The sequence below is a fragment of the Doryrhamphus excisus genome, linkage group LG18 (assembly GCF_037039965.1).
Source record: "Doryrhamphus excisus strain RoL-2023G ecotype Guam linkage group LG18, RoL_Dexc_Guam_v1.1, whole genome shotgun sequence".
NCBI lineage: Eukaryota > Metazoa > Chordata > Actinopteri > Syngnathiformes > Syngnathidae > Doryrhamphus > Doryrhamphus excisus.
Window position 1 is genome coordinate 16,376,798 of NC_136374.1, and position 27,017 is coordinate 16,403,814.

The window sequence follows — 27,017 nt, forward strand, 5'->3', positions numbered from 1 at the left end:
CAAATAGAGTTTTTTTTTTCTTTTAATTCACTGATTTCTGTAAAGAGAGCTCTCATTTACCACAAGTGTTGCCATATAAGCAATATATTTTCAATGTCAAAAATAATAAGGGAGATTTTTATTCCGACTTCCTCACTCCTCTCAAGTACAGGTGACGAAAGTGCCAAGTGAATGTCATGTATGTGTGTATTTGATTTAAAATTCATTCACACGCATGTATGACATGAAACTTTGAGTTTTTATAGCAATATTTAACTCTCACCTTATGAATTCGATTTTTTCCGTCTTTCTGTTTTATTCTTTGAAATAAACCGTGCTTCCTGTTATCTATCAACCTATCGCCACATGCAAGATAGAGTCTTGAGCTGGCTATTGTATCAAGGCTGTTATACATGTCAGCTTAACACTGATGGCTACGCTAATGTGACAGAGCTCTCTGGGTTACATCTTTCTCTGCTGGATTAAAAAAAAAAAAGCATCGGTCTGTACACAATCCATCTTTCGAGGCGCATACACACTTGCCAAAAAGGTTACTAAAGCCAGCCTGACTACTTCGATCCTTCCAAGGCGGCCTTGCTCATACATTGAACGGCAGTGACTGACAGCACACAATGCAGAGGTAAAATCAGAACCCTGTTTTGTATCTGTGTGTGTGTGTGTGTGTGTGTGTGAAGCTTTCGGAGACAAAGACCCCTGCTGTAGGGAGTCCTGTGGGAAAGGCGTGCGGCCGGAAGATGTGAGCGCACCGGCGAGTGATAATGTCAGCTGGAGAGATACGGCGTGTCATTTTACACAAGCGCACATCAAAAGTGACAGTGTAGCGGGGAAAGACAGGGGAAGACAGCTTGTCATTTGTTTGCTTTGATACAAGATTGCAAAGGGGATCGGACTGGAAGGCTCTGCAGATGCGTGTGTGTGTGTGTGTGTGTTTGTTTGAGTTGTGCATGGTTGCAAACGTAAGAAGCAACATCTCATCAGCATTAGTGTGCATTTTCCTTCAAAACATCCATTTAGTCAAACCTCTAAGATGGAACGCTGGTTAAACTATTTTCCCCATTCAAGTCCACATTTTTTTGGTCTGCCTTCTGGTCTCATCTGGCTTTCTTTTTTATGGAAAAGAAGTCAGTAGGGCCTTGCATTGATGACCGGGAACTCAATAGATTACTGCTAAGAATAAGTAACCTTTGCCCCCTCCTCGACTCTGCCTTTACTCCGCTTCACGGCTCCATGGTGTGCTCCAAATTAGATCTTCACAATGCTTATCTAGTCCATAAACGCGATGGTGAAGTGTGAAAGACGGCATGTAATACCCCACTGGGTCACTTCCAGTACCTCGTCATACATTTTGGTGTTATCAACTGATCTTTTGGGATATGTTTGTCTTTGAATACCTTAATGATATTTTTGGTTTCTTCTTTGCAAGACCACCACCAGACCCTGAGAAAGTGCAGACTGGTATCAAGTGGTCGGACCCTCTTTTCGCAACGGCCTTCTTGGGTTTTGGGGATTTGCAAAGTTCTACTTTGGTTTTGTTTGCAATTTCAGTGTCTTACTTCTTAGGATCTGAGGAATATATTGGGCTGGTATTTGCGTTCTTGACTTGAATCGGTATCGGCTGATACGTGCGCGGGTTCACCGATATATTTTTCCGCGCATTTACAGACAGGCATCCGCTGGGCAGCTTTGTGTTGACCCTGTGAGGACCCTGCATGCAACACACGCAGATGGATATGAATATTTACACCTTGATAATACTGTTTAAATGATTGTTTAAGAAAGCTGAATCCTACTGTTTTCAGTGTTTACATTTCAATAAATATTTGTTTAAACTTGAGACTTGTAATATTTGTTATCATTGTCATTTTTTCATATAAATTGAGGGAGCAAAAGCAGTATCGGCCACAAATATCGGCCCAAGCAAAATCGGCCATCGGCAAAGGGTGATGGAAAAAAATCGGTATCGGCACCGGCCGGAAAAAAAACATATCGGTCGATCCCTACTTACTTCCATCAAGGTACCCTTGCCTGCCCCGACAAAGCCGATTCGGTATTTGGTAAACTCAAAGAACTGTTTACCTCCAGTCCTGGTCTGGCCCGTTCTAATCCCTCTCTCTCCTTTTTGGTCCATGTGGACGCCTGGACTTGGTTACTGGACTGCCTCCTTCCAAGGACAATAGCACCAGTTTCACCATAGTGGGCAGATTCTCAGGTCAAGTCCATTTTGGATTTCTTTGAAAGCTTCCGTCAGCTTGAGAAACAGCCAAGCTGACAGATGAGCCTTCATGTTTTCCGCCTGCGTTCGATTCCGGCAGACTTGGTGTCCAATTTACCTTTCAGGCGTTTTGCAAGGCAATCAGAGCCACTTCCTTTACGTACCACCCACATGTAGGTGGTACATGCCATGTCAATGCCAGTGCTATCCACCATAAGCTGCTTGGCTCTCTTCCTGGGCTTCCACTTTTTCATGTCTCTCGCCTCTCCAGTCGTACCTCCTCCTCAGCTGGTCCAGGGCAACCCTTAGTGTACAGTCAAAGCCATTTTAGATGTGAGAAGAAGGGGTGGTGGTTTCCAGGACCAAAGTTTGCGCATTTGGAAGTTTGAGATGGATTGTTGGTTTCTAAAAGCATGGTAAAACTGACTCTTCGTGATGTCACAGAGGGGCGGACTTCCTTACAGTATATGGTTAACAATTAGGAAGCACTTTGGGCGTGTGACCAATCACAGCGGAGTGGGCATGCCCGGAGGCGGGCCATGGAAATACAGATGGAATAGGTGCAGATTCTGCAAAATATAATTTCTGTGCGGGTTATTGTGTGTAGCTGCTCTATAGGAGACCACAACTTAATACAAAGGGTCTAAAAATGAGCATAATAGCCCCCCTTTAACAATCCTTTAACACTCCCCCCATATAAACCAGGGATTTCCAAAGTTGGGACCATGAACCATTTGTGGATGCCATTTGTAATAAGCCTGTGAACGGCACATTATAAGTAACTAATAATAAGTAACTAAGAAAAAACTGAAATTTTATTCTAAAAACACTAAAATACTAAAGGTACATATAAATATAAGTACACATATAGCGACTTCTCATCATTCCATGTTAATTTCAGAGTTAAACTAATATACCTCGTTAAACTATGCCAATTTCCAGTTAAGCTACGATCACTTCCTGTTCATGCCCCATCCATTTTTTTTTAAATGTCCGATTTATGACCCACCCATGTTAAGTACAGATGCCGATACAGATCATTTAGAACGGATAAAGATTATGGTGTACTCGCTCATCCCTATTCTTTAACCGTATTGTACAATATGTTCCATTTTTGGTTTTTTGGCCTTTCGAATTTTCTGATTTGTAATACAATTTTTAAAAGTTTATTTCATAAAATTCTAAAACAAATCCTTTTCAAGCAACTACACATCATAATGACATTTTTTTTGTACAAAATCAATCTAAATTCCTTGTAAAGAACACCCACCTAGCTTACTATGCACTCATTTGGCTTCTCGATCACTTTGAAATGTTTTCCATCACATTTCCTCGACATCATTTTTGGGCCAAACATCAGAAGAGAAACCTTCACGTTGCATGTGAGCAAACTTTCACATATGATTAAGGGATTGCGAATTACGCCAATCAAAACCTACGTTTTTTGGTTGTTAATAAACAAATTCAAACATTGACTCTTCTGAGCGGGTTCAATGAAAAGAAAAATAGTTTATATACGCGTCACAATCAAAGTGTGTGTCAAATTTCTGTCTCTCGTTTCTGCAAGTCGTCACGGACAGCTCGAACTGATGTGTTTGGGTGTGTGTGTGTGTGTGTGTGTGTATGAGTGTGTACCTGTCGCTTACACATATACACACTCCTTCCCGGACTTTTTTAGGCACAAGTGCCAAAAAATGAAGGGAGTCCTTGAGGTATTGAATGAGTCCTCCCTCACTTTTCTTTGGCTCGCCTTCTCTGCTTGTGTGCCTGCCGTCTGCGTACAGTACAAGTGTGTGCACAAACATCTTGTTAGCACATCTATGGCTGCCTTGGACGGGACTCCGAATGATTCCATGCACAAGCGGTGTGTGTGTGTATGTGTGTGTGATGCACCACACATGATGACAGTGGGCATGCTTATGGGTGAGTAACGGGAAGCAGTGTGTGATGTGTTTCCAATGACACTGTGCCGAGGCTCCACATGCACACTATGATTATATTTTAATTTGCACTTGCTCATGTATTATTATTATTATTATTATTATTATTATTATTATTTTAAGGGCAACCTCAGTTTGTTTGTGCATGCAGCCTGTCTGTGTTGTCTCTATTTGTAAAACATGCATACTTATATATATATTTGCATAATCAGTATGTTTGTGTGGATTCGGGGTGTCGACGAGGGACTTGTTTGCAAACATCAACAGCGGCAGTTTTATTGTAGCGCACCCAGAAGATCTGTTTATTAAAAGCTCCCTTGTAACTCTTGTACGATGAAAAAAATGAAAAAAAAACATACACAACAAAGAGGAAGTGATTCAATAAATAGACAGAAACATTTTTCCTCTTAACTCTACTGGAGGGATCAGAGGCTGTGTGACACTTTGGGTGAGCGACGCCATATTTCTCTTTAATTAAGCTTGGGGAAAACCTTGTAGTGCAGCCAACCTAGCACATGAAGCCACTTATGTTTTAATTTAATTACCTGTCCACTTTGATAATTATTCACCCTGATTAACATGAGGGGCGCAGAGGAATGGTACAGATTCAAACCCAAGTTACTGGACAGTTCTGATCCACTTATGCAAGCGTCTTGTTTTGCTCAGTTTTGGGACTTTATACTGTTGTGATCCAAAATTGTCATGTTCACTTTAATGCATCAGCTCACAATTAGTCTCATTCGGTTTTACATAACAGACCCAGCCTATCTTTGTCATTCTGAAGTGTAAAGGAAGCAAGATCAAACTAGAAAAAAAATGAATCGGACTCAAGTATCGCATCTCTTTGGTTGTACAATTTGACCAAAAAGTATCGCGTAGCTCAGGGGTGGGCAAACTACGTCCCGGGGGCCACATCCGGCCCGCCAAGTATGGCCCGCCCAATCTTTCCAAAGTATTTCATTTAAACTCAACATACAACCTGGCATCATGGCCTGAGCCAACCTTTTGATGGTTTTATCAATTTTGTTTTTTGACATGGTTTGTTGTTTACAAAGTGCTCCTGAAAAAAGGGACACAAGCACATAATAATAATCATAATAATATTATGATTATTAGATTATTATAATTATTATTAGAACTACTATGATTATTATAATTATTATATTAATGCTAATTATTACATTAATTATATAATATTATTGTTATATTTGCATATTTTACATAATAATAATATAATAATTATTATTATAATTTTATTGTAATTATTATAATATTTTATTATTTTTTAAATATTTAAATATAAATATAAAATAATAAATAATAATAGCAGATTGCATGACAATTTTACAGATACAATAATACCAGGTGGACTGTTACGTGTAAAATATATAGTCTGCCCCCTCCCGTAAATTTTGTCATATCAATGCGGCCCGCGAGTCAAAAAGTTTGCCCACCCCTGGCATAGCTGCTAAAAGACGAATAATATGCGTCAGAAGTAAGCTGAATTGGCATCATTGACAGTTGCGTCTCAGTTTAAAAGAAAAAAAGAGCAGCTAATGAGAAAATCCCACGCAGATCCGTACTCTCATGAACATACACACAATCATATTTTTAGCGGTATTGATCGTACTAATGAATGTGCGGTGATTTACTGCAACGGCGGCCCATTGTTGGTTGGGTGCCGTGATGGACTGCCATCATTTTCCAATGGTAAAAGCTTCCATAGAGAAAAAGTAGAAGAGGTGAGTCTTTTTTAATGGCTTATGCCAAATTATTCCAAGATCTCCCTTTGAGTTATCGCAGTCGTTTTTTTTCCTTTTCCGTGTTTTTTTTTTTCCCCTCCCCGTGACAGGCATGATGTAATTCCCAAATTTCTTCAGAGACAGTAATCTCAACACTGATTATGCTGTCAATTAGTAAATGAATGAGGCGGCGAGGGAGAGAAAGGTGGTAATAACTCTGCAAAAGGAGTTGTCAGACTTCCAAAATGCATCAAGGACATAGTGAGCTATGCAGACTGTAAAAATTGTCCAATTGCAATATAACTGTCTATTTGCAAGGAACAGCAGTGAACCCACTTAAACTCTCTTTTTTTTTTATTATTTGTGGAATAGTGCTTTTTTTTTTTTGAAGACCGACATGAATCTTTTACATAAATCAATATGCAGTGAGAGAGATTAAATTTGTTATCTGCATTTTTAACTTGCTTAAATGTGTGCACGCTCACGGCCGCTGGAATTGCACTGCATTTAGACAATTATTCACCAAGGTGTTTATTTAACACCGCAGTAAGATCTGTCGGCTCACAGATCTACCCGAGAGTATGTGATTTGGTTTTGTTTGGATCGTTTTGTGCTGTTGTTTTTCTGCGCTCCGACATGCAGCACGGGCAAACATCTGTTGCTCTCTGACTTCACAATAGCACAACTCAGCCGGGATGCTAAAATGTCAAAAGGTCAGTGGCTTCCCCTCACAAACACACAGAGAGAAACCTATTTTCCACATTGTGGAATGTTTAAAAAATAGGGAGAAATCCAGAGGAAGAGCAAACGTCTTTGAATGAAATTCTTGTACATTTGTGAGTTTTTGGAACTGTGCAAAAAACTCACAACTTTATAGATCTTGTTCCTTAAAAAGTATTATATCCTGTGATACTATTGTCTATTGAACACACATGTGGCATTATGTATGCGACATTGACAGCAGAAAATTGGGTTTTCATTTTGACAAACATGTGATTGGTTCCATTGTTATACTGAATTGATTTAAAGAATAAGCAAAGTCGCAGTGTGATGAATTTAGTATTTTAGTTTTATTAGTAAGATGACACTGTGAGTTAGACTGCTAGACTGCTGTGTTGCTATGTTGTTGTAGGGATGTCCGATATTGGCTTTTTTGCCGGTAACCGATATGCCGATATTGTCCAACTCACAATTTTCAATTACGATATCAACTGATAACGATATTTCTCTCGAGTAAAAGCAGTGTTTCTCAATTATTTTCGATCATGCACTCCCCCTCCAAGGGACAGACATTTTTTCCTGCCCCCCCCCCGATTTGAAATGCTAGAAAAACTGATAACATTTCTTCATTTATCTCTACTGTACACACTGAACAGGAAAATGCAACAAAATGGGTAGCATACCCGCGTATTCAGTTGTCACATTCCATGTTGAGTACTATAAATGTGTACATGTTGGTAGGTCTGCATTAAAATGAAAGCCTCTGCCCCACCGACAGTCATTTTGTAACCAACAGTCACTTTTATTGCAAATGCAGATCCAAAATTGGAGGAAAACATCAGCTTCAAGCTGGCAGGAACATTTTAGGGGTAGAATCAAGCCATTTGTACAAAATCACAGGGCAAACAACCATTCACACTCACATTCATACCTATGGACAATTTGGAGTCGCTAATTAACCTAGCATGTTTTTGGAATGTGGGAGGAAACCGGAGTACCCGGAGAAAACCCACGCATGCACGGGGAGAACATGCAAACTCCACATAGAGATGGCCGAGGGTGGAATCGAACTAGGGTCTCCTAGCATTGTGGCCTGCGCGCTAACCACTCAGTCGCCATGCAGCCCAGTGCATGTAATACGACTAGTCGTTCATCGCTGTCCTCGTCCTCCTCCTGGGAACTAAAACCACTTAAGTCATCTTCTTCAGCGCCACATATCCCACCAGTCTGTGTCGTCTTGACAGCAGTCATTCAAGGTCTTCAACATGGGTCCAGAGTGTCTGAGGAGGTACAATATGTATTTATCTTTTAAAACCATGATAATATGAATCCAGTTTATTGTCATAAATGGATAAATAGCTACAGAAGATACCATGTGGACCAACTCAACACTCTTGCCGGGGTCCTTCAGGGTGCATAGGCAAGTCCACATGTGTTTTGTGGGTTTCACCGTGTTACTCGAGGAATCCCTACGTGACCGGTGTCAGAGCTTGGTCCGCACCGCTGGCAATTTGTTTGGGTTGTCATTTTTTACATTCTGTTTCCTTGGAATTACATTTTTTCTTATGGGGAAAAAATAACTCGGTTAGCATCCGTTTTGGTTATTCAGACCCCTTGGACCCAATTAATGACCCCAACCACAGTCCCACTCTTCATACAAAACAATACTTACTGCTGGGTAACTCCATACATCCGTTTTCTATGCCACTTACCCTCACTAGGGTCGCGGGGCGTATGCTGGAGCCTATCCCAGCTGACTTGGGGCGAGAGGCGGGCTACACCCTCGAGTCGCCAATTAACCTAGCATGTTTTTGGAATGTGCGAGGAAACCGAAGTACCCGGTGAAAGTACCCCCAACATGATGGGTGACGCTGGGTGACTTGTTTTGGGGAAATCTGGACTAGGCTTCCCAGCATGCCTTGTGGGTTATAAATGCTTATAAAACAGTCTTTTTTGTGGATATTAGCGTGTAAGTGTTTATTTTGATAGTCACATAGTTTGTGTTGTACAAGAACATTGTCTTTCTACATGTGTTACTTAGTTTTTGTTGCACCGTGAGTGAGGTCGGTCTTTGGTTTGATGATATCCTGTTGGTTTGTTTTCCCACGTATTAAAAAAATATACAAATCATTGAAGCCCACTGCCTTACATGTAAATCGTTGATTGGGAGGAAACCGAAGTACCCCCAACATGCTCACGACTCGTCTACCGTGTGGGGCTGGGTAACTCATTTTGTGGAAATCTGAACTAGGCTTCCCAGCATGCCTTGTGGGTTATAAATGCTTATAAAACGGTCTTTTTTTGTGGATATTATTATTTATTTTGATATTCGCATAGTTTGTGTTGTACGAGAACATTGTCTTTCTACATGTGTTACTTAGTTTTTGTTGCACCGTGAGTGAGGTCGGTCCTTGGTTTGATGATATCCTGTTGATTTGTTTCGTGGATATTAGCGTGTGTTTATTTTGATATTCGCATAGTTTGCGTTGTACAAGAACATTGTCTTTCTACATGTGTTACTTAGTTTTTGTTGCACCGTGAGTGAGGTCGGTCTTTGGTTTGATGATATCCTGTTGGTTTGTTTTCCCATGGATTAAAAAAATATATCAAACATTGAAGCACACTGCCTTATAGTATGTAAATTGTTGATTGGGAGGAAACCGAAGTATGCTCACCACTCGTCCACCGTGTGGGGCTGGGTAACTCATTTTGTGGAAATCTGGACTAAGCTTCCCAGCATGCCTTGTGGGTTATAAATGCTTATAAAACGGTCTTTTTTCGTGGATATTATTATTTATTTTGATATTCGCATAGTTTGTGTTGTACAAGAACATTGTCTTTCTACATGTGATACTTAGTTTTTGTTGCACCGTGAGTGAGGTCGGTCTTTGGTTTGATGATATCCTGTTGATTTGTTTCGTGGATATTAGCGTGTGTTTATTTTGATATTCGCATAGTTTGCGTTGTACAAGAACATAGTCTTTCTATATGTGTTACTTAGTTTTTGTTGCACCGTGAGTGAGGTCGGTTTTTGGTTTGGTGATATCCTGTTGGTTTGTTTTCCCATAGATTAAAAAATATGTATAAAACATTGAAGCCTTACATGTAAATCATTGATTAATGTTCATTGTTTATTATTATTAATATTATTTAAGGTCCAAAAAGGTGAGATAGTCACACACAAGTACTTTATTGGTTCTATGTTTATGGAATAAAGGGTCTCAACACTGTCAGTAAAGATTCTGTCATTTTACCCTACCGTAAAATAATGGTAGAGTCCCACTAAAATGATGAAGTGATTATTAAACAACTGAAGACAAAACTGTAAAATATTCTCCTAAAGAGACATCAAGTCCTGATGATCTGAAGTGAAGGAGAAAGAGGCGCTGTTTTCCTATTGTAGTGCAGCTTTGAAAAGGCGCACCTGCTTTAGAGGCATTACGGTAGCGCACAAACTGTCCCTGTTCAGCACACACACACACAATACACACACTGACACACACACACGCTGCCCTGGTGATTCAAGGCTGATTTCCAGCGAGGAAGCGTCAGAGTGGATGCCAAAAAAGAGCGGAGCAGCGGTGGACAAGTTTGTGGCGCTGAAAAAGAATTTTTTTCAAAAAGCGACAGAGGTTTCTTCTTTTTCGCTGTCGAAGAGATAGCAGGAGAGGCGAAACGCCGGCAAACAAGGCTGAAGTTGCGCACAGTGTGGCAGACTTTGAGCGGCACAATTGTTGTGACTTGACTCCAGAGGCGCACAAAAGAAGCGAACAACAAGAAGGAGAGGACTAACTAACGAGCACGCTTTGTCGTCTTCGCTTCTTTCTCGACACTGCGCCGAACTTCTGTGTCTCTACACTTTTTTTTTATTCCCTTTTTGTAATATTTTTCAAGTTTTTTTTTTTTTTTGAGTGTGTCTCCCACCGGCGTGTGTGGCGTTTTTGTCGCCGAGACAGCGAGTGGACGCGCGGGGGGCCGAGAGGAGCCGGAGCCGGGCTGCCCACATGCTCCAACCACTGGCGTAAAAGTTGACTTCTTCCCAACACAAGAGAACAGGTTCATGCACAAATACACGCGGCAACACTTACACCTTGTCTTTTTCTGCCGTCCACGCTGTGGTAACATGTAACTTTCACTACTTTTCCACCACGTTTGGCAACTTTAAACCGCTTCGAACCATGTGGCTGCCTCCGATGGGACCACTTTTACGCACCGACTTGTCGTCCATCACGGTCACCTGTAAAAAAATACTCTCTAAAAGTAGACTTTTCATTCTTTTCGGCAAAAGAAAACACACAAGCTGATTTAAAAACGTACTGACACAGCTTTAAAGCTATTTCGTATGTGTTTATTTATAATTTGTACGTTTTAATTAGGATTAATAGTGCAGGGCGCTGGACTTTTTCCATTATTTACAAACCGGATTTAAAATTCCATTTTATCAAAGTTGTTTTTTTTAAATAAAGTTATTTTTATTAGGTCTTCCTCGTCGTTGAACAAGGTTTTAGTCGTACAAGGTTTTAAAAACAGCGCACCCCTCGCTGATGATAAAAAAGTCATTGTCTAAAAGAGAAGAGAAAAAAAAGCTCTCTAGTCAAAAGGTCAGGGAACAATACCTTCTTTTCAAACCGTTTTGACTTTTTGAAATTTCAACCGCCTTGTGTGACATCACACTGGGTTTTTAAAGTGATGATTTGATCCGAATTAAGAATTTTTTTTTTTAAAGTGTGAACATGAAGCAAAGTTGCTTCTGGACTTAGTCGAAACAATTCCGGTGTATTTGTATGCGTCCTTTTATTGAGGAAAAATGTTTTACTTTGAGGTTAAAATATATTTAAAAAGGTGTATTTCTGGATTTATTATTTAAAAAATATATTTTTACATAGCACATTTTGTTTTATTATTATTTTGTTGTATTTTTTAGTCTTCAAAACTGAAGTCCTTATTATCATTTGAAGTGAATTTAACCTCATTGTGAATTTAACCCACTCATGATACCCCACAGTTGAAATCCCCATATTAACGATGACTTCTTCTCACATATTCCCCATCATTCAAAGTAAAAGAAAAGAAGAAATGACAGTAAATTGCTGCGGCTTGTAGTGTGCGCTTGTGTTGTCCAACCTGACACCAGCATCATTGCCACTTGATTGATGGGCTCAGGGACATTTGTCATTATTAATTTTATTTACTATGCCCTCCATGTCCCCCCCCCCATTCCCCTCCCCTCCCCCTGTTTTCCTTCCCCTCCATCCTCCTTTGCTGACATTTTCTTCCACTATGATTGCACTTTAAATGAAGATTCAATAGGAAAAGAAAAAAAAAAAACTCTCAATCACGCTTTATGACCTTGTCACGTTTGTGGTGTCAGACAGGTACTTTGTACAAGGTGACAACCCTGGTGGAAAAAAAAATGCAGATGATTGCTGTCAAGTGCATGCCTTCTTATACATGAGTGAGTTAAAAGTCAGAATAATGTCAAATTTATTCATTAATCCATCAAAAGAAATTACTTCAGATATTAAAAAAAAATGCCAGAAACCTTCAAGTGCTGAATATTTGGGTTTTTTTATGACAAAAAAAATATTTATAATGCATATTTTGAGTTCTGTCCTTCTCAGTCAGGTGGCTGTTTAAACACTTATTATACTTTAGTGCATGTAAGGTCTTTACATTATCTTATTCAAAAATAATCATATCTCCGAGTTCAAAAAAACAAAACAAACATCTAAATTATAAAAATTTTTGTGATATTAATATATTTCATTATTTGTGAGGAGGCAAAAAAGTTTATGTAGAATGCCCGACGACTGTCTCTCCTTTTTCACCTCACGTCCGAAACCTCGCAGATACCTCCACACTTCTTCTTCTTCTTTGCTCTTCCCGCCTCCATTCCGATAGCTGTGTCTTATCCATGTCGTGTTTTATTTGTCATGCACTGATGGGACGCATCTCCATCAGTCCGAGACTCCAACAATCGGTCGCATGTGTGTGTGTGTTTGATTCTGACGTTAAGTCATAGTCGTGTGTGTGAAATGTGTGAAATGTGATTGTGTGAAAGGGTCTAGAGACGGGTAATAATTGCAATGAATCTCTTTAAAAAAAAAAAAAAAACTCCAGATTAAAAGCTACCGACATGATTGTGTTGGTCCATAAAGTCACTCAGAGCGTCCTCTAACCTTCATAAGGCCTGCTGAATGTATGTGGAGAACGTAAGTGCTTTTTTCTTATAATTCACCTGTGCTGCTCCAGTGAAAATGGACACTATTTGAAGTCATTTGTGTCCGTAATGCGGTGCTAAACCCACAAGTCTGAGTGGGCTTTTTGGATGCAAAGTGATGTTGAAGAGCCACCTGTATATGACACCGTTATATAGGCTTTGATGGCCGATAGATACCGTAGTAGTGTTTTTATTTCATCGGGCCACTTACCTGCTAGAAAAACAGAAATGGTCAAATTGTCAGAGAGGCTGGCGGAGAGTAAAAAACAAATGTTCCTGTGCGAGTCGGTGAAAATAAATGGAATCATTTCAAGCGTCGACCCTGGAACTGACATTTTTCAGTTAAATCCTTCCAAAAAAAAAAACGTCGCTTGCAACAGCATATATTGAAAAAAATACATTTCATTCAATATCTGAGCCTTGTCCCAAGGATAGAAAAAAATGGACTACAATTAGTGATAAACGAATACATAAAGAGCAGAAAATGAAGAGAATGCTCACACAGGTTGTATATTGGAGTGATTGACGGCGTGGAGAAACGGCCGTCTGATTGTGCATGTGGTTCTAATTGAGCTTGTTATTTAGAAGAAGTAGAGCTGAATCCTTATTACATGTGTGTGTGTGTGTGCATATAATAAATCCCTACACATTTTCCAAAGATGAGATGTGTTTTCCTGATGGGTCATGAGGCAGGCGTGTCCTACTGTAAAGTTGCAGCAGAGCGAATCGAGGATGAAAGCATGAAAGATGCATCCAAAATAGGCTGGCCACCTGTGAGCGACGTGTGCGCTGCTGTTGCCTTCTCTTTGTTTCAAGTGTCCCGTCTTGAACATCTTTGACTTATCCTAATATCTTACAAGGAAGAGCATTTTTGAGTCTTTTTCAGTGTATTCCCATCGAACGCCAACCCTATTAAGAGCTGATGGATGTGGGAAGGAGTGACCCAAGAGTTTGAAGCGGAAGGGACTGTTTCCTATGAGCGGGTGCAGGTGGCGGTGGCGGTGGGGGGAGGGTTGTTGAAAAGGGAAATGTGGGGACAGAAAGGACGATAGAACATACGAGTGAAAAGGCTGCTAGAGGAGTCCAAGAGTTTCTTTAGGCGTGGGTCATTACAGCTGAGGAAGCATTAGATCAGCCTCTCCAGGGTGCATTTGGCACCTGAGGGCATGGTTGGAGCAAAGAGCCGAAGCTGAAGGGGGTGGGGGTAGGTTTTGAGTGCGTAGGGTGGGTGTGGGGGGGGTTCTGTCAGTGTGTGAAGTCTGCAGGAATGAGAGCGGATCGGAAAGTCAGGCGGTGGCGGCGGTGGCGGCGGTAGGAGCTTTTCAAGTTGGGCCGACAGAGGAGTCGGTAAGGATCATGAAGTCAGAAGATGCTCAGTCCTCTTCCGCAACTAAACCATCGGTGTCATTTGTCGTTCACATATAAAAGGTTAAAGTTCACATGTGGAAGTGCAGGTTTCCTATTGGCAGTTTACAGAGTAACTCAATGCTAACAAGTTGGTCATTACACACATTGCAATGCAAAGCAACAGGTGGCGCTACAATTCTTAACTGCGAGGATCAGAATTTCGAGACAAAACATCAGTGGCAAATTGGAATAAATGGCTATGACAGATGTGGTCTGTAATGGATTGATGGTACAGTTGAATATCACAGTCAAAAAAAAACCAAAAGAATAATCCGGAAAGCTTGTTTTTCCGAATAACATCCATGTTTGTGTGGGCAAGGGCCTAAAGCTAACAAGATAACCATGAGAAACTGCGCTTTTGTTTAGTCAGTTGTTCAATGGAAGCATCTCGATGAAAAATCTCTCATTGGTCATTGAGTCTCGCGCTAACTCTTGACAGCTTTATTTGTGTTATGGATTTTCCTTCACTCCGTCCCGACTCCCTTCCCTTCCTCGCCTACACACCCTATGACCTTTTTGTAAGCGCTTCATCAGAGAGCCGTTGGTGTTTTCTAAAGTGCGGCGACATTCTTGACGGGGCGGACGTCAATCGAGCCGAGGACCGAGGGAACAGAATCAGTGGGGAAAGCGTCGCTCGGAAACAACAGCGTGACTCAACTTTGTGCTGCTTTCATGTCTATTCAAACGGACGGCGTTGACGGGCGGGTGACAGCTGGGAAGTGCGCATCTTGCAGCATTATGAGTTTCTTCAACCGATATGTTATCGGTTATCTCGAGTGCGCACTTGCGAGTACTGCTGTATTGATGAGCCAAGTGCGTAATTCCGCTATTATTCAACTTGTATGATTTGATTCTAATATGAATCATATTTGTGCGCCGTAGTTGTTAGCTCGCCCGTGCTTCTATTCCTCGCCACGGTGGACCAATGAGGTAATAACCACTTAAATGCATATCATTATGTTTTCTAATCCGTCAAGTATCGGGATGTTGGCGAACGCAAGCGAAAGTGATGCTGGGGCCTCTTTTATGGTATTAGTATTTGTGGTATTAGTTCCGGGGGGAGGGGACATGGGATGCCGACTTAAGCTATTAGCATGTGAGGCGCCGTGCGGGATGATCCATCCCCTGACAGGACTAGCTGTTAGCCGCTGTTTCACTAAATCACAATAGGCTTGACGGATTGACAGATTCTGACATGTGACTGAACCGCCCTTTGCTTTTTCCTCCACTGAATGGAATTTTGAGTTTTCCATAAATGTTTTTTTTTTTGCTGAAATCTTAGATAAAGATAAAAAACAGATAAAAGTTTTTGGACACCGGGGGCAGATGTCACTCGGTAGGGGTGCAACTTCCATAGACTGAGTAGTGAGTCAAGAGGATGCTGTTGTGTTGTGTGTGTGTGTGTGTGTGTGTGTGTGCACATCCAATTAACTGTCAATCACTGTGTAACCTTTCACCTTTCTCTCCACCCTGGACAGAATTCCTCAGAATTCCTTTAAAGTTCTCTTTTCATGCAGCTGTGATGGAGAAGAAAAAGCAAACAGGTCATCAGTTTTCCAAACTTGTACAAACTCATCGGTGTTTTATTTCTCTTGAATATGATTTCATCTGCCATCAGAGGTAGGATTGAGATCTGTTGGTTTGGTTTGTTCATTTTTTTTGTTGTTCTCCTCACCCAGGCGTTGATCCTGGTGTTGGTGTGCATGCGTTTCTTCACTGGCGTCTGTGTGCGGTGGGCATTGTTGGCCGAGAGACATCTGCCACTAGATTATTCCCAGCTGTTATCTGCATAATTGTGTAATCCCCTCCTCCCTAACACCCTCCGTTGCCCATTTTCCTCCTCCTCCTCCTCCTCCTTTGCTCCTTTCTTGCCCCCGTGCCCTCTCTTCCTCAGCGCAATGGAAGGAAGAGTGATCATTCCCCTATTCATTAGGTACACCTGTGCAATTCAAGCGTTTTAGAGCTGTATCATGGTAATGGTAATGGTTTTATTTGAACATCAGATTGCAATTGAATGCATCACATAATCAGTTCACAGTTCCACATGTCCAAAAGAAGTTATTCAATCCTACCCCTCCATCTGGTACTTTTACAATCAGTAACTGTTACATTTGTTCACTTCCTGCTTTCCTAATATAGTTTCAGTTTTAAAAAAAAAATGTTTTTTTAATTTTTAAAATTTTATTTATGTCACGTACCAAAGTACGAGGCGATATGACCATACAATGACATAATCGGTACCATAGTAACTGTTACTACTACTCATATACAGTAAACCTCGGATATATCGGACTCGGATATATCGGAAATTCGCTCACAATGGACAGATAAAAAAGAATTTTTCTGTAATGCATTTCCAATAAAAATTCATTGCATATATCGGATTTTTTATAATGGATTTCGCCTATTTCGGACAAAATCTCCAGTCCCGTTCCAATTTCCCTCGCATATATCGGATGGCCGCATCGTGTCTTTCTCCTGGCTCCAGATTTAGGACAAATATAAAAAGTGAGTGACATCAATAATACTAGCACAGCAGTGAACGAGATCTTAACCTCACTATTGGTACATTGGAAACATAGTCAAGGAAGTGCCTTTTTATAACGGGTAAAATCCGATTTACGCATATACCGGATATAAATCAGATATATGCGTAAAACAGACATTTTCCGGTATACGCATATAACGGATTTCGCTTATATCAGACAAAACCAGTAGGAAAAATTGAATCCGATATATCCGAGGTTTACTGTAGTTACAGTTACTAGTCGTTACCTTTATGACAAATCAAGTATTTCGGTGTCACCGGTCCTTTGGTGACATTTTTACAAGGATTTCAGCGCACATCCACACATGCATCTGCCTCAGACTCCTTCCTCCCGACCTTATTCCTCTCCCCCGTGTTCCCACTTTGGCTCTCGGGGAAGTAAAAGTATCCTAATCCTGCTAGATCAAGATTGCTGTCCAGCGCAGCTTTGCCAGCCTGTGAATTAGAGACAGCTCTCATGTTCTTAAGCAGGGAAGACTGTGAAAGTGTGTGTGTGTGTGTGTGTTGTTGGGCTTTGAAGGCTTCTTCACTGGTTTGCTGGTTTGGGGTTCTGAGGAGAGGAAACATGCAGTAAAAAAACAAAGGTTATTTTTTTGATGGTTGCACATTATTATTGTTTTGGATTGTTAATGCATCATTTGATTTATGTGCAGCAAACCAGCAGTTTTTCTATAATCTGTTTTTCCCATGTTCATGGTTCCCGATGTTAAAAACCTCTTCTGTCTCCCACTTCCACTGCCCGGTCGGCTCTATCCCATTCCTGCTTGTTGTTTCCTGTTGTCTCTAATTACGGCGTCTCTCAGCCTCTTCATTACATCCTGCCTGTCATCACAGTTTACTTCCAACATTTGCTCAATAGCAATCATTTCATTCTGTGGCAGTGATGTACAAGAATGCGTGCAATGTCAATCAATCAGAACCTTGAGAGAATGTGACACAACGGAGCCATTCAAAGGGAGGAGGCATTTCAAACGCATTCCTATCTATTTGTTAACTAAATATTTTTGCTCCGCCATTCGTTAATACACATCTCTCATTTGTCTTGATGTGTAAGCTCATAGAGTTGTGTATCCTTTCATGCGGCCATAGAAAAAGTCACAAAATATGAATATGAATGGTGTGAATGCTGCGCTCGCTGAATGAACATTTTTGTCACTACATCTTCTTGTCCCTGAAATAAATTAGATGCTAACACAAAATAACTACTCGCTGTAGAGTAAAAACACATTATCCGCATCACATCCCCTGTTGGATTTCAACTTTTGATTGAGTAAATACGAGAGGAAAGCGATGTTGAAAGGCTGCTATTGGCTAGTGAAGGTCAGAGCTGCCGCATAGAAGCTACTGTATAGGCCTTAATCTGCATAAAGGCTCTAATCCGCGTATAGGCCCTAATCTGCGTATAGGCCCTAATCTGCGTATAGGCCCTAATCTGCATAAAGGCCGTAATCTGCATAAAGGCCCTAATCATATAGGCCCTAATCTTCAAATAGGCCATAATATGCATATAGACCCTAATCTGCACATAGGCCCTAATCTGCATATAGGCCCTAATCTGCATATAGGCCCTAATCTGCATATAGGCCTTAATCAGTATATAGGCCCTAATCTGCGTATAGGCCCTAATCTGCGTATAGGCCCTAATCCCCGTATAGTCCCTAATCTGCACATAGGTCTTAATCTTCATGTAGGCCCTAATCTGCATATAGGGCCTAATCTGCACATAGGCCCTAATCTGCACATAGGCCCTAATCCACGTATAGGCCCTAATCTGCACATAGGCCCTCATCTGCGTATAGACCCTAATCTGCGTATAGGCCCTAATCTGCGTATAGGCCCTAATCTGCGTATAGGCCCTAATCTGCGTATAGGCCCTAATCTGCATATAGCCCCTAATGTGCATATAGGCCCTAATGTGCGTATAGGCCCTAATCTGCATATAGGCCGTAATCTGTGTATAGGACCTAATCTGCACATAGGCCCTAATCTGCGTATAGGCCCTAATCTGCATATAGGCCCTAATCTGCGTATAGGCCCTAATCTGCGTATAGGCCCTAATCTGCGTATAGGCCCTAATCTGCACATAGGCCCTAATCTGCACATAGGCCCTAATCTGCATATAGGCCCTAAACTGCATATATAGGCCCTAATCTGCGTATAGGCCCTAATCTGCGTATAGGCCCTAATCTGCACATAGGCCCTAATCTGCATATAGGCCCTAAACTGCATATATAGGCCCTAATCTGCGTATAGGCCCTAATCTGCATATAGGCCCTAATCTGCATATAGGCCCTAATCTGCGTATAGGCCCTAATCTGCATATAGGCCCTAATCTGCATATAGGACCGAATCTGCATATAGGCCCTAATCTGCAGACTCGTGACTAGCAGGATCAAAGGTGGTCTACATATCAGGAAGAAGAGACTGGAGATAAGAATACAAAGTATAATAAAATAAAAGCAAAATAAAGTAAAATAGGTCACCTTTGCTTTTATCGTGACCTTCAGTCAAGGGGTCAAGTTCATCCCGTTAAGGCGTAATTCCCTGTCCAAATATAGGCGGCTACACCCGGGAGGCAGGAATGATGCAGAAAGGGGTGAGGAATTGTCCCTCTATAGCCCCCTCCCAAAAATTGGAATGTGTCATCCCCTTGCCCCCCCCCCTCCAAAAATCCCACAGGGTTAATTGAAGGGGAAATTGATAGTTGTGTGCGGTAATTGTGGCTTTGAGAATTCTCTGGTCTCCCATGGAGGGCAGCTGGACCAAAGACGGCCGAGAAGAGTGAAGAAAAATGGGGGACAGGAATACGGACAGATGGAAGTCCGCACACCTCCACCCTGAGGCAGCGAATTGATTGGTTGACGACATCTTGAAATTTCACCGGGGTCGCATAATCATTCCACTGATGATCCAATCATAGAAATATTCCATACTCCTCTCTTTCCTACTGATTCCTCTCTCTTCTTCTGCTCTTCACGCACCCTCCACTTTCTCCTCCTCCTCCTCCTCCTCCTCCTGATCCTTCCCCCGAGGAGGCCGGGATGGACAGATGAGCCGAGCTTGCTGTATCTGTTCGGTTCTGCTCTGCTGATCGCTGAAGTAGAGAGAGACAAACTTATATTGCTGTGATGGCACCGCCACTGAACGGACTTCTCTCTCTCTCTCTCTCGCTCTTTCGTTCTCTCGCTCTCTCTTTTCTTCAAGAGGGGCTTTCCTTTCCCAGGGGCAGAGCTTTTATAATTAGTATTCCTCCAGAAATAGAAAACTCGTTTTCTTAGGTGAAGTCACCCTCTGATGAGCAGTTTTGGAGGCAGAAAACCGAGTAAGGGTATACAAGAAGACAATCTATTTCCGTGATTCCACGAAGCAGCGCTCTACCTGTGCTGAGTCTAGATTTCTATATATTAACATGCTTTGACTTATTATTTTTAATGAGATGATATTAATTTTAATGAACTCCTGTTTCTATGCCGGCGTCCGATAGTAATTGTTCCAGAGCCGTCATGCTGTTCTTATTTCGACAGCGAGGAAGTTGACACGGAATGAATAGCACCCCCGCTGGTTGTAGCCGTGTAGTGCACTCACTTCCTTGCAGCTGACAATCAATTATAACCATCTATATTGGACAGTAAAATGTGATTTTTTTTTTATGGATATCAGAAGATGTTTTTATTTGGAAATAACTACTTGTGTGTGTGTTTGAAGAATATTAAAGTACATTAGCAAACAACACTAAATTGAGAGTGAGGGTCAAGTAATAATAAGATAGACAAAAGCAGTGATGGGATTTGCCTCTTGTCATCAAAGAAATTTAAATAACAGTTCATGCCACAGGTCAGCATTTGCCATGTAAATATAGTCCTCATATTATTATTATTTTTTTTTTTTGCTGAATTTTTGTGAATTTAATGTTAAATCCTATTAGGTTGACTAATGCTCCCTTCGGTAAATTAGCGCCTCTGCTGGTTGCAGCCCAGTATTGCAATCCGCTTTGCCTCAATCAATGAATCAATCAATTTATTATTATGCCCATCCCTCTTGTATAGTCAAACATGGCTTTATTGCTGCCATTGGTTCCCCTACCTTACCCCCCCTCCCCTTCTTGTTCCTCCTCCTTTGACTCCCCCCCGCTGTCCCCTTTTCTGTTCCCCTCCTCCTCTCTTTTTGCTTTCTCTGTCCGTTAATGAGAATGTGTTAACGAGAAAGAAAGATCTATTGGGTGCAGCACAATTTATCAGCACGGCGGAGGTTCGGAAGAAGGAGAGGAAAAGAAAAAAAAAAAAAAAAAAAAAAAAGAAGACGTCGGCGGTGGCGGGCCCTTCAAAGAAGTCCTATTCTTGTGCTGGTGAATGTTTGATGAGACAGTGAAAAGTTCCCCCCTTCCAACGTCATGGTGCTTGAACAGAGGAGAACAGAACCGTTCTAATCATGCCGCACCAGAAAAAAAAAAAAAAAAAAAAAAAAGACGACTTCCAACCCGATTTAATTAACTGATAAGAAATGGCTTCAAATTAATTTTTCAAGGATGTTAGATTTTGATTAAGAAACTCCGAAAAGAAACAGACGAATAATCAATTTTTTTTTTTTTTTATCAACTTACTCAAATGCTAACTGGTTAATATGATAATTGTCGCAATTAGGGCAAATATTGTTGAGCAGCAGTTTCTGTGCATCCCGTTAAAGGAATTATAATATCTTTACATCTAATTATCAATTTTTTTTTTTTTTTTTTTTTTTTTTGCACATGTGCATTTGTACCGTGCCCTCTTAGAATTTGTCATGCGCCTTTATGGAATAACGAGATGAGAAGTTTGAAGAATGGAACTTTCGTACGGGACAAGCTGAACGGGGCCTTTCATGCACTTTGCTTAGCAAAGAATGACTTTATTTATGATGGTTTTACATTACAAGGCACTGATGGATCTTCACATTAAAGCAGCTAATAGCTGCCTTCACTATATAATATATCTGTGTGTGTGTGTGTGTGTGTGTGTTATTTGCTTATTCACAAGCAGGCAAACTTACTCACTATTTCTAATCCACAAAGTTTAAATCGTCTATTCAGTAGTGAGGGGAAAAAGGGAGGAAATCAGATCCAGCTTGAATGGAAGATTGTGGCGTTCACCTGCTAGTGGCTGTAAAAATGTGTCTGTATATGTGTGTGTGTGTGTGTGTGTGTGTGTTAAGCTGCAAAGGTATTGTCAAGGCGTGAGATGCAGAAAAAGAGCTAGCAGGGGGGCCTGGGGACTTTACGAGAGCTGCAAGTTCTTTACTTCAAAGACGTTTGGTATCCTGGACAAACACTAACCCCGCGCTCACATACACACACACACACACACAGTCACAAGATGCCCCCCCCCCCTCTCTCTTGAGATGCATATCCATCTCATCTCAGCCTCGGCGGCGTCTCCCACTCAGAAAGGGAAGCGGCGACAAAGTGTTTGGTTGCTTTAATTGTACGCTTCTCGTATGATGCACGCTGGCAGCATCCATCCACACACACACACACACACACACACACACACACACATGCACACACACACATATCAAATGAAAAGGTTTTCCTGGCACAAGCCCCTTGGATTGAGCGTACATATTCAATTAGCAAAACTCATTAACAAAACTTGGCATTTGTTGTTGTTTTTTTTCCCCCCCTCGTTCCCCGCCTCCTCCTTGTTGCGCAGACTTAATGGTTTTGATATGCTAATTAGCGGGTAATTTAATTTCAAAAGGCCTCAATTAACAGCAGTGTTGTGGACACGAGGAAGTTAAGCAGCGTAATCTAATTTGCATTAGTAACGAGCGGGGAGTAATTAGTCTCTAATTAGCCACTTCAGACAGCACTTGTGTTTACTTTCCTAATGAAGTGGAGGGGCTTTTTTTTTTATAGGGAAGCCTACGCGTAAGTACCGCGTGTTTATGAGGCTTTTGCCTGCGTAGTAGCGGGGGGTGGGGTGGGGTGGGGGGGGTGCTACCATGTGTTGCATGGCTTACTCATTGGCTCTGGTTACACGCATAAGCGTAAACAAATACTAACCCATCAAAATGACAACGTGAACGTGTGATTGAGCGTATTGAAACATCGCTATGAGCTCACTTATAGAAATGGAAGATGTTTGTGTATTACGCAATAGCCAGCAATAATCAGGGGCTAGAATTGCAACAATGAATGGACTATTCAATAACTAGCGGATTTTCCGGACAATTTCCGGACACTTTTTGTTCATAGGTTGGCTGTTCCTGCGACTTATACTCCAGAGCGACTTATAAATGAAATGTGTTTATGTTACATAAATAAATTATTTTATTGTTAGAACTTGCCTTCCAAGAGGACGTAATGTCTGTTTTGGTCAAGTAGTTAAAATAAATAAAAAAATAATAATAAAAAAAAAAATAAATAAAACATAAATAAATAAAATTACCCGCAAAAAATGCGACTTATACTCCAGTGCGACTTATGTATGGTATTTTTCTACCTAATTATGCATTTTTGGCCTTCTACGACTTATACTCCGGAGCGACTTATAGTCCAGAAAATAGGGTAATCAATTATACAATTAATCTATTTTGGATTTTTTTTTTTTTACTTAAAAATGTAAATGTGCTATTGATGTCCTATTGTCCAAAACTTCAGCGATTACGTGATTAATCTAAATAGCAAGCTTTAGATCAATGGACTAAGGAAATAATCGTTAGTCGCAGTCTTAGCTGGGACAAAAAAGTTAATCTCAGGTCCATTTTTAGTGGGTTATAAAATGCTATACGCTATTTTTGAAATCATTAAGATGACAATTCATGTCATATCGCTTATTATTTATAAGTAGTTCATTGGGTTGATTGTGTTGCAGGAAGCTAAAACACACTTCTTATACGTATATATATATACTGTATGTGTGCGTGTTTACAGAAAATAATCTTTAATTAATCGGGATAGCCGATATTATCGGCCTGATATCGACATTAAAAGGTGATATCAGTCGACATCCGTATCGGTTATGTCCTTACAACGCAAGCCGATATCGAGCTTTCAGCACCAATGGTGCAAAATTGCGAAACAGAAGAAGTAACACTTCGCTAGCCGTATAGCAGCATCGCTAGCCGTATAGCAGCATCGCTAGCCGTATAGCAGCATCGCTAGCCGTATAGCAGCATCGCTAGCCGTATAATAACTCAATGAGCTTACCAGCTGCATAAAAATAAGGGCGGGGCTAACTTTCCACCTACCAGTCTTTCGAGAAACGTAATAGGTAGATAACCACAGACAAGACACTACCAAGAAATAATTCAGAACAACATCGCCGCCATATTGGATGTGGCAAGGCTGCGCTGTAAGTGAATGTACTTCATTTTATTAATTTAATTTAATTTCTACAAAGAAATTAACGTTAATGTCTTTCTTTATACATCCACACACGCCGAAAACAATGTATTTGATCAGATAGCTAAAATATGAACGTTATTGATCCCACTTTAGCTATAGAGAACAAAGCAGTACCGAAAAACCATACAGTTATAACAAGTACTTTTAATGCAATAAAATAAAAACTTAAAAGTTATCAATCAAAATAATAATCAGCAAATTCATGTTTTTTTTAAACGAAAACTTTTTAACTAAAAATACAAAAATGTATGTTTATATGAAATATGTAATATATATCTATCTACTAAGAGATGGGAGGGGAAGACAACAAAACTACTGTATTCATTTTAGATTATTGTTAGTTTAGAACAATTTTACTCAAGAAACAGATATGTGTTATTATCGATATCGGTATCAGTTGATAACGGAATTGGAAATTGACAGTTGGACACCATTGGCGTAAAAGCCAATATCCGACACTGTATATTATAACACATATTTTTATAACCAAAGTATTTGTACCATCTCAAGAAACTAGTAATATATCGTATTTGCTCCTTAAAGGAAAAAAAAGAGTGGATAAAATGACTTTCTCGTCAGCAGCAGTTTCAACTTTTCCATTCACGGGCGCATCAATAACAAGTTGAAAACAACAGGCGTCCTCCTGGGCTTTATTTTTTTGGAAGGGAGCTGGGGTGGAAGGATCGCAGGGTCTTAGGGGAGGAGGAGTTGTGTGGGGGGGGGGGGACCAGCAGCTGCCCTATTAGCCCAAAATCTGTTGTTCAGAGGAGGTGGAGCAACACACACACACACACACTAAATGTTCACAAAAGGGGGACGCACTTTTTTTTTTTTTTTTTTTGCACACAATAAAATGGGCATTTCAACTTCGACACATCTTTGGGTGTACTTTTTTGTCACACTTTTACCCATAATGCAATGCATTACAGCTAAGGGTTCTGATAGGAAGTTGTGTTTCTATAGGTCTTTTCCTGGAAATAATAATAATAACAGAGGTCAGAAAGTGAGGCAACTTCCTGTTCGGAGCGTCTGGTTGGCAGAACACACACAAACACACACACTAAGACTTCAATAAATATAGTCGATAAAGTCTGACCATAATTACAAGTCTGTTCGGAGTCCCAAGTTCGAGTCCCGAACATTGTCAGATTGTGCACCTACACAACATACAAACACTAAAACCATAAGTAGGCAACTGATTTACAAATGAGATGACCTGTGTGTCGGCCTTGCTCTCAGATAGGCCCGCCCCCCCCCCCCGCCAGGGTGCATAAATCACAATGAACATGCATATGCATGAGCATCTGACTGAGGAGATGGTGTTGGTGTGTTGGGGGGGTAAATACGTACGTGCATGTGTGCGTGCTACACACCATTGAGGCTTAGTTAAGTGCCTTTTATTTCATTGAGTTAAAGTTAAGGGCCGCCGAGGACGGGCCTCACTCCGCCGTGTTGCTTTTGAATGGAAAGAAAGAGAAATAAAGAACTCTTAACTGTTCTCTTTTTTTTTTTTAGTAGCATCCAGGGATAGCACATCACATAAATGAAAGCGAGATAACGTTTCATGTCTCTTCTGTTTCTGGGAGAAGTGGTTTTTGGTGTTGGACCCTTGCCTGTTCTGTGTGTATAAAGCGAGCAGCTTTAACCTCCTCTTGTTTTATGGACTTATGCATGGCTCTGGATGTGGCTGCTGCTAGATTAATTTACACACCACTCACACCAGCTTGCCAAAATCTCCCTTTTCTCTGCTGCGCTCCTCTCCGAAGACAGAGCAGTTATTGCCCGGCGAGGTAAATAAATTACTTCCATCGATTGCTGTAGTTGTCGAGTGACTTTATCTCAGGCGGGCTTGTCTAGATACACATCAGCGTGTGACAGTCGGGGGCCTTTTAAAAAAAAAAAAAAAAAACGAATAATGCGCCACTGTGTCTTATTTTACATGTGTATGTACGGGTGGCAGGCTAAAATCAGATCTTCCTGATGGCAATCTCTGCTTATTTAAAGCCTTCGCTAGAGTTATGTGTGTATTCTAATTGAAACAGGCTGCCATGCGCATATCGAAAAACTGATGAATTGGGCTTAAATGATCACACGGGGATCTTGGCGCTCACCTTTTGGCCGCGTGGATCGAGTTTATGTGGCTTATAAGCCGCCTGCATTATGAGGAGATGACATCTAATCAAATGTAGATCAGCGATACCGTCATTTATGTTTTTTTTTTTTTTATTTTTTTTTATACGTCGCCGATACAGGCATGCTCGGGCCCCAGATGTCGTGGCGTAGGGAGAGGTTAGAAGTTCAGCGTTAAAAAAGCAGAGGGTGTGCGTGCTTGTGTGTGTCGGCAGGCCGGGCCCACATGCGGTTTTAATAGACGCTTTGTTGACATGACTGCAGAGGCCAAGAAGCCACCGTTAAAAAAAAAAAAAAAAAAAAAAAAAAAAAGTTGTGGAAAAAGTGTGAAAGTATGCCTCGTCTCCTCAGCAGTGGAACAACTGACCAGTGAGGCAACGAGTGATTGCTCGCCCATGTGCTCGTTTAGTCATCACGTTTTTAGATTTCATACATGATCGTTCTTGGCTTTGGAGACTCCAGCTTGATTTAAGAAAACTTTAGGAAGTATGGAAGTGTCGGAAATGAGATTCCGGAGCTATTTTGGTCACTAATTATCATGAGGGGCAAAATTCATCAGAGTTTTATTAGCTAATGGGAAGCCATCTTCCCTTTTTCTGCTCAACGGAGTACGGAAACAGGAGTTCAGAACATTCAGAGAGGTTATTTAAGTTATACAAATGATGTAATTCAAGGTGGACCACCCTGGCGGGGGGGGGCGTCAATCAACGGGGTGAC

At 41.0% G+C, this 27,017-nt stretch overlaps 1 protein-coding gene and 1 long non-coding RNA gene across 4 annotated transcripts in view; both read left to right on the plus strand.

The window, feature by feature from the left end:
* The window catches only part of LOC131105876 (uncharacterized), a 265,039-nt gene that overhangs the window by 62,887 nt on the left and 175,135 nt on the right, over positions 1-27,017 (plus strand). The gene's annotated exons all lie outside the window — the stretch shown is intronic.
* The window catches only part of foxp4 (forkhead box P4), a 114,376-nt gene continuing 97,464 nt past the window's right edge, over positions 10,106-27,017 (plus strand). For all 3 annotated transcript variants that reach the window (XM_078798742.1, XM_078798744.1, XM_078798743.1), the window contains exon 1: positions 10,106-10,670. The gene's annotated coding sequence lies outside the window, so the exon portion shown is untranslated. The remainder of the gene's footprint in view (positions 10,671-27,017) is intronic.